The sequence below is a fragment of the Nelumbo nucifera genome, chromosome 4, assembly GCF_055504915.1.
Source record: "Nelumbo nucifera cultivar China Antique chromosome 4, China Antique-T2T, whole genome shotgun sequence".
Lineage (NCBI taxonomy): Eukaryota > Viridiplantae > Streptophyta > Magnoliopsida > Proteales > Nelumbonaceae > Nelumbo > Nelumbo nucifera.
This window is the reverse complement of record NC_142652.1, coordinates 43,696,893-43,705,259: the sequence shown is the minus strand read 5'-3', so window position 1 is coordinate 43,705,259 and position 8,367 is coordinate 43,696,893.

The window sequence follows — 8,367 nt, the reverse complement described above, 5'->3', positions numbered from 1 at the left end:
AATAATATAATAAAATTGAAAATAAAATTATATATTAATATATTATATAATCAATATATATAATATACATATTATATTATATATATAAATATATATGGATCATGTCACGGGCCACGGGCGGCATGGCCCACTCAGTTGTGTTGTATCGTGCCAACACATGGACCTGAAACTACAGGCCCAACACATCCCATACGATCGTATCGTGCCTAACACGGCTCATAATCCATTGTGCCAGGTCGACTTAAAATTGTGTTGGGCTGCAAGCGACACGGCCCAACTTACACCTTTAATCAATATTAGGCCAGGCCCAACTGAAGAAGGTATATCGGATCTAAATCTTGGTCATGGATGAGACTTGAGTGAAAATCTTGCCTATTGGGCTGGGCCATATTAGGGCCTTGACAGTTGGGCTGGGCCATATTGCAAGCCTAGAAATAAAGTATTATATACGTATTTAATTTAATTTTAATTGATTACCAAAAGAATTATTTTAATATGTATACAACATTTTAAAGGGCAAATTTCATTGCCACCTTTGTTGCCTAAAATTACAAATCTTCCCCAACATTTTAACTACTTGTAATGTAATTGGACCAATAAATTTAAGTATGTTTTCAACATCTCTCCTACAAAAGACAAAATGTTCTAGAACTTATTTTAATGACATTATCCTCATAATAAAACTTATAAAACAAGTTAACCAATGAATGCAATTTTTAACTTCTTCCCCAAACTTTACCTAAAATTACAAATGCTTACTTACAATTTAATTGTTCACATGTTTCCAATTAATTGAATTTTGTTTACAAAATATCCTATGCAAACTTAAACCAATTTTAAGGTTATTTTGATGACTTGTTCACCCCCAACCTATTAGTGTATATTATAAATATAACCACGCCAGATGGCTTCTCCTTTCTCTCTTTACCCAAACCTTGGCTTCTCCTTAGTTCTTCATAATTCCCTTTCTAGCATTCTCCCTAGGCTACGCTAGTAGGGCTTTCTCCCTTGCATTTCCCCTTCAATAATAGAAAATCATGGATTGTTTCTTTTGAGAGAGAGAGACGTTTCCTATTCCAATAATTCTAATAATGTTTCCCTCTGCTTTACCCACTGATTTCTCTCCATCACTCTCCATTATATTAAGATAGATTTATTTCCTTTTTTTCATTATTCATTATTAAGGCTGCGTTTGGAAACGATGCAAATAAGTGTGAATGCAAGTATGTACAGTGTAAAATGGTCCGTATAAATTGCAAAGTTGGGTTAGCTTTGTAATGACAAATTTATCTTCTTACCAAACAAACTTTTGGTTGTAATGGATGCAAATACAAATTTCAATAAAACATATGCCTTTTCTTTTATCAAAAGCCCACTTTAATGCAAATTAACTTCTTTTTTATTGATGTACTTTTACATCTTATTATCAATGTAAATATGCATTGAAAAATGTGTTTTCTATCATTTGTAAATGCATTAATGTAATGTTGCCAAACACAGGCAAAAGTGAACCAGAGTGCAAATTTACCCTAAATCAGGATTTACACTCCATTTGCATTGTTTCCTAACACAGCCTAAAGCACAAATTTCTCATTGTCCATTCTCAATATGTTTTCCAAAGGACTAAATAGTAGAAGAAGATGATGCCCGTGGCAGAATTTCCTCCCATCTTGGATGATGGAGAAGATTCACTTCCTCTCGACATCTTTTCCAGTGAAGCCTTGGCCCATAGTAGACTATCCTAATAGAGTTTATGTGACTAAGGCAACATGGTTTGATTTCTCCTCCAATAGCCGAGATTGGTTTGCATAGTTTCAATTATTAACATTCTTTATCGCAACTAGACCTGTTCATGGGCTAGGTAGCCCGACGGGCCGGGCCGGCCTCCAGACGGGCTTGAACACAGATTTGAGCCCATGAGCTTGACCTCGGGCCTAAAAGCCCGGTTTGAATTTATTTCAGGCCAGGCTTGGGATTTGTCAAAATAGCTTGGCCCGAGCCCAGCCTGGCCCGACCCGACCTTTAAGTTAAACCAAAACCCCTAGCCCTAAATATCTTAACCTCTCTCTTCTCAGTCATCTCTTTCTCTTAGTCTTAGCCGAACCTCAGTTCTCTCTTCTCAGTTTTTACAGTCACAATCTCACACTCTCAGGCAGACAGAATCGGCAAACACTCACCAGTGCAACCAGTGAACTTCGGCAGACCGGTGGTGATCCCTCTATCTCTCTCTCTCTCGTTCCTCTTCTCACTTCTCCTTCTCTCTCGGAATCTCAAATGTAAACTCAGGCACGGCAAGGCGACGAACACAATGCAATTGAACTGTGGAAGAAAGCCCATATGCAACACTCCCTTACCAATTACCATTCTTGAGGCTTGACCCTGAAGTGCAACATGTGGAAGAAAACACAATAGTAGTGCAATTGAACTGATAGGTGAGTTTACTTATGGAGAGCAAATTATGTGTGAATGATGGCACATAAAGAACGTCTCCGGATGAGTAAATCAGGAGCTAGAACAATAGTCCCTCTCTGTGTTGCAGTAATAATATAGCCATCCAGCAACTATAAGAATGGTAACAGATAGTGATTCACAGTGAATTAAAGAATATATGTTGGAGGTCATGTGATCAAACGCTTCAATATCAAGGATCCAAGAATACTGTTTATCAATTGGAGAAAGATGCTTACTAGAAACATTGGTGGCACTAAAGTGTTGGGTATCAGAATTCAAAAGGCATAATAGCTGAGCGTATTGATCTGGCGTGAGACTGCCAATTGAGAATTGTGGAGTCCTAGAGTATCAGTCGTGGTACACGTTACGGCCTGAGAACAGCAACAACGTTTCTAGCTAGTCATGCTTACGAGTGGATGTACCCTTTTCCCAGCCTTCTGGATAGCCATGAAGTTCATATCCCAGCATTCTGTATAGCCATGAAGTTCAAAGCAGCGATCCTTCATATGGCCAACCTTTTCATAGTGGTTGCACTTGTACTAGGAGCATGGGCTATCACTACGGTTCCCATTCTTGGTAGAAATGCTGAAAATGAGAGCACAGGCACGATTGGCACTAGGAAGGGTTTCGAGAGCCAGAATACTTGAATAGATGCTTTTAATGAGTCATTAAGCCCCATCAAGAACTAGTATTGACGATCTTTTTCTTGTTCTGTAGCAAAATCTTTACCCGCACCACATGTATAACCAGGAGTAACAGCAAGATTTATTAGTGCATCCCACAACCCTTTGATCTTGGTGTAGTAAGAGACAATTGAGAGCTCACCTTGGTGGAGGTCACGAGCAAGATAAGTGATGAATAACTACAAGATGACCATGGAGCTACATCTTTCCCAGGCCATCCCTCCGGCTGTTGATAGATCTGGTTTCCGAAGTGATCCATTAATGAAGCCATATTTGTTTTTTGCCTCATAGCTCATTGCCACACGGAGTAATTTTCTCCGGTGAGGGGATGGAGGACAAGAAACTAGCATTGTTCCTGGATTCTTTGAGGGATGCAGATAGTAGGGAGAAGTCTGATTAACTTCTCCGGCCATGGTGAAACGAGAACTCTAAATGACAGAGAATCTCTACGCAACAAACTCAGAATATAGGAACTCAAGTAACAGTCAATCTTGAGCAAGAACAGCAATCATAGTTGTAACCAGGTAGCAACAAAACAGAAGAATTACAACGGATCTTGGATTTGATTGTCACGACTCTAATACCATGACAAACAGTCAAGACGAGTGAGAAAGAAAATTGTATTTCGTTGCATCGATCAAATATGTATTTAAAGATAATACTATGACAAACAGCGAACTCATACTACAATTTCAATCAGTGACGACCTTCCTCCAATTACATTTCTAGCTTTGCTTCATCAGCCATCCAGGTACATGGCTTTCATTTTCTTTGGCTAGAGCACCGATTTTCGACGACTTTTCAAGAGTTGGGTGAGTGGTTAAACCTAGATGAACTCATTTTGCATGTTTTTACTTCTTACATGGTGCTTTTAGCCTCTTTAATATGGCAATTGAAGGTGTTGCAAATCAAACCCATCCTTAAATTAAACCCCCTCCACCATATATAAATGAAGTTTCATGCATCCAACCCATTAATTACACATGCCCCCACCATATTCTTTTACTTTAAAATAATAAATGTTATTAATAATACAAAAGTAATCATGTAATAATCTATATATTTAAAGCGATCATAATAACCATTATAATAATACTATTTTTTAGCAAATTTAAAGTTCATATAAAAATTTGTTATTATTAATAAACATCAAATTAGTGTAATATTAATAAAACGCATTTAAACTAATAAAAATTTATCAATAAATTGGAGCTTGCTCGATTGTTATAGGGTTTGTGTGACATTTCCTATATATTTTGGTTATTAAGAGACATGTACCTGTTTTCTTAACAGATAAGTGAAGATAATGAATAATTCGGGTCCACTTTCACCCATGTAACATCCAACTCCAAGGTTGACCCAACCAGAAGTTCAGTCCATATATTACCAAATCCGAGTTCCCATTTAAATGTATAATTAAGGTTAGGGCTGTTCATAAGAATGCCCAACCCGACCAAACCGACCAACCCGGACCGATCCAACCTGAGTTAGCCGGGTTTTCATCCGTACTGGTTGGTTTTGGGTTGGGCACATACATAAACTAAAATCTCGGGTCAGTTTCGTTTTTTTTGCGTGAAAACCGAAACCAACCCGATCCGAACCGAACTAGTATTCTACTAGTTTGGTAGTTCCTACTTCTTAGTTTGAGTAGTTTCCTAATTCCTAATAGTCTTCTACTTTTGGACTTCTACTAGAACTAGAACTCTAGAAGGCCCATTAGGCAATTACAATTAGAATTCAATTAGGTGTCCTTTTTTAATTTTTTACCTAGATTAGAATTTAGAGGGTTTCTAAATTTTTATTTTATTGATTTACCTACCTAGATTTACCTAGTTTTTTACTCTAGAAGGCCCATTATTGACACTTGTTTTTACATGAAGAATTTATTGATTTTATTCTTTACCTGAATTAAATTTAGATTTATCTTGGACTCTTGAATATCAAATTATCATCTAATTCAGATTTTATTTGGCTTTGTACAGGAGAAAAACCGAAATTGACCCAAACCGATTCAAACTGACCAAGTCGATTTGGCCTGTCAGTGGGTCGGTTTCGGTTCCCACCTTAGCTAACCCGACCAGGTCGGGTCGGTTGGGAAAATCCCAAGAAACTGACCCAACCCAACCCATGAACACCCCTAATTAAGGTGGGGTTTCTTTAACCCATTAGAATATAGACTTAAGGTAATGCTCAACCAAAATCCTACTGTTTGGACAACATGGGCTGCTCAACTTTCTTTAATCTCAAGTCTAATATGTCAATGCCTTAAGGGATGGAGAGCCCACTTAACAAATAATTTATTTAGTTATTTTAAATTAAATAAAAAAGTTTTTTTTGTCTCTATTTGATAAAAGCATATAACAGTTTTCCATTGGATTGATAGGTTCAAATCAGCCCCCCATAAGATTGTCCCCAACAACTTCCCACAGCACATCCTCCCGTGTATTGGGAACATCTCTCGACGATGGATGTACTGTGGGACGTTGTGGGGGGCAATCTTGTGGGTGGCTGATTTGATCTCCAATCCTTTTGGTCACACTTCTTTGGATAATTAATCCAATGTTCTATACTATGCAGTTCTTATGTAAGAATATAACCTTTCTAATCATTTTACTTCAATTAAATATATTGGATGGTAGTGGTAGACCATTAGTGTTAAACTAATTATGTTAACTAAGATATTAATATTTAAATTACTTAAATTAATTAATGTATAAAATACTTAAACCTCCATTAAGATTTGATTTAGAATTTTTCTATAAAATTACAATATTGCCATTACTAATTAATAAATTAATTTTTTAAAATAATAAAAAATTGTTAATTTTAAAATTATGTTTTACTACTTTGAAGCCCATTTAAATTTCATTTCACATAATATACATTAAAATATAATAAAAATATTTATATTACACTTAATTTTTATTAATTTAAAATTTATTTAAGGGAAAATGTCTAAAACTCACCATGAGTTTTTAGCATTTCTCTTAAACACACCACAACTTTTCAAAATGTCTAAAACTCACCATATCACTAACTTGACGTTAAATAGACTAACGGGTGTTAATATATTTCCATTTTAATATTTACACATGAAAAAAAGGAAAAAGTTCAAAAAATATTTTCAAATATAAAATACATAAAAACATAGAAATTATAAAAAATATAAAAAATTAGAAATTTAAAAACAAAATCAGAAAATAAAAATTGTATGTAGAAAAACACAAAAAATTATAGAAAAAACACAGAAATTACAAAAAAATGACAAAAAAATATAGAAAAACTTATAGATTGTAGAAAATAGAAAGTGTAAAAAAACAGAAATTATAAAAAAACATTGAAAATTATAACAAAACACTAAAAATGCAAAAAAAAAACCAAGAAAATTGAAAACTGAAAAAGACAAATTTTCCTCTAACTCATCATTCAAGGGTAATTTGGTCATAAAAATTATTATTTATGCTGACATAGACATCTCTGTTAAGAAGCATTAACGGTGCACTAACGGAAGGTGAGTTTTGGAAAATAAAAATTTACTGACATAGTGAGTTTTAAACATTTTAAAAAGTTGTGATGAATTTAAGGGAAATGTTGAAAACTCATGGTAAGTTTTAGACACTTTCCCTTCATTTAAAAATTAATAAGATATAAAAAATTTGGCCATTCTCATATAGGAATTAGCTTGGTCAGTTTAGGGTGTTAAAGGGTTCTACATATAGAAGAATAAACATTGTAGAAAGGGCAATAGGAAGAGCAATCAAAAGTTTTAATGGCACAAAGAAGAGCAATTAGAAGTTGTAATGTTGGAAGATGAGAGGAATAAGTGGATAAGGAAGTAGGTAGGACAACAAAGAAGGCATCAGACGGATATCGGCTAGTTATTAATTATGATAAGGTGGCATTAAAATGTATGATAAGCTTTAGGGTCACTGGAACTATGATATGACATGTTTTTATGCAATCATGCTAGAGGTGCTTGGTTTGGAAGTGTGATAGGATGCAAGTGGGACAATAGCAGCTTACCTCCCTCCTTTGAGTAAAATGGTGGGTTGACTCACTAGCTAACATCAGAGATCAAAAGAACTTGGCCCTAGACTTTTTAAGCCAGATCTTGTGGCTTATTTGGAAGCAAAGAAATAATTGTGTTTTTGAAAGTATTAATCCTCCGCTAAGAAGAAGGTTCTCTATGCAAATGAAAGTCAGGTGTTGGCAAAATCTTGTTGGTCTCCACTAGCTCGTGGTTGATTAAAAGTGAATGCTGATGCTGGTTTTTGCAATAAGGTCCAACTTCATTTTGGCTTAATAGTGAGGAACCAAAAGGGTTCTGTTGTGGCTGCTAGGTTTGGTCCCATTTCGGTAGTTTCTGCTCGTTGTGTTGAGGCTTTAGCCATTAAAGAAAGTATTCTTTTTGCTTTGAACAAAGGTTGTGATTTTGTCATCTTTGAAAGCGACTACAAATCTTTGGTTGTTGGTCTATCTCAAGAGCATCGCTTTTCTTTTGGTTTTTTTGGCAAAGAAGGAAATAGGGCTACCCATTTTACAGCAAAATGAGGCTTGTTCTCTTCAGGTTTTTTCTTGAGCTTTCTATCTGAGTGGCTTTTACCTGTCCTATAACCATATTGTCTATCTTCTATTAATGCGCTTTTTTTTGTTTGTTATTTTTTTCTTTTAGGTGTTTCCTTACTTTTGTGTTGTCTTGTTTTGTTTGTTCTCAAATGAACTATCAATTCTAAAAAACAAAAAAAAAAAAACGAAAAAACAAAAATATGTCCACATATATCATAGCATCATTAGTGGAATTAATTATGATCCTAAAACCCAAATGGATTCCATTGATTCCTAACTCCCTAACTAATCAGAGTACATAGGTTATAGGTATACGTTTTTTTCTGGTAACATAGTGTTTTCTAGGGTGGCAATCGATGTTATACACCTAGGGTTGTAAACGAATTGGATTCAACCAAATTTGAAACGGATTCTCATGATGTGCAATTGGGTGCTCCTTGCTGGAAGACAACACAGATGTCAGACTGAGTAAGTTGCCTGGTTGAGCTGCAAGAGAGAGAGATCAAAGTGTCTGGGTTGCTTGACATGAGGCAAGCATTCTGATGATTAAATCAATGAAGAGTTTTGAGAGAGCTAGAGAGTTGTGAATGTTAAATCGCCCATACCTTCTGAGGTTGGATGTGAAGCCCTTATATAGGCAAGTTGTCATGAGGCTCACGAAGCACGT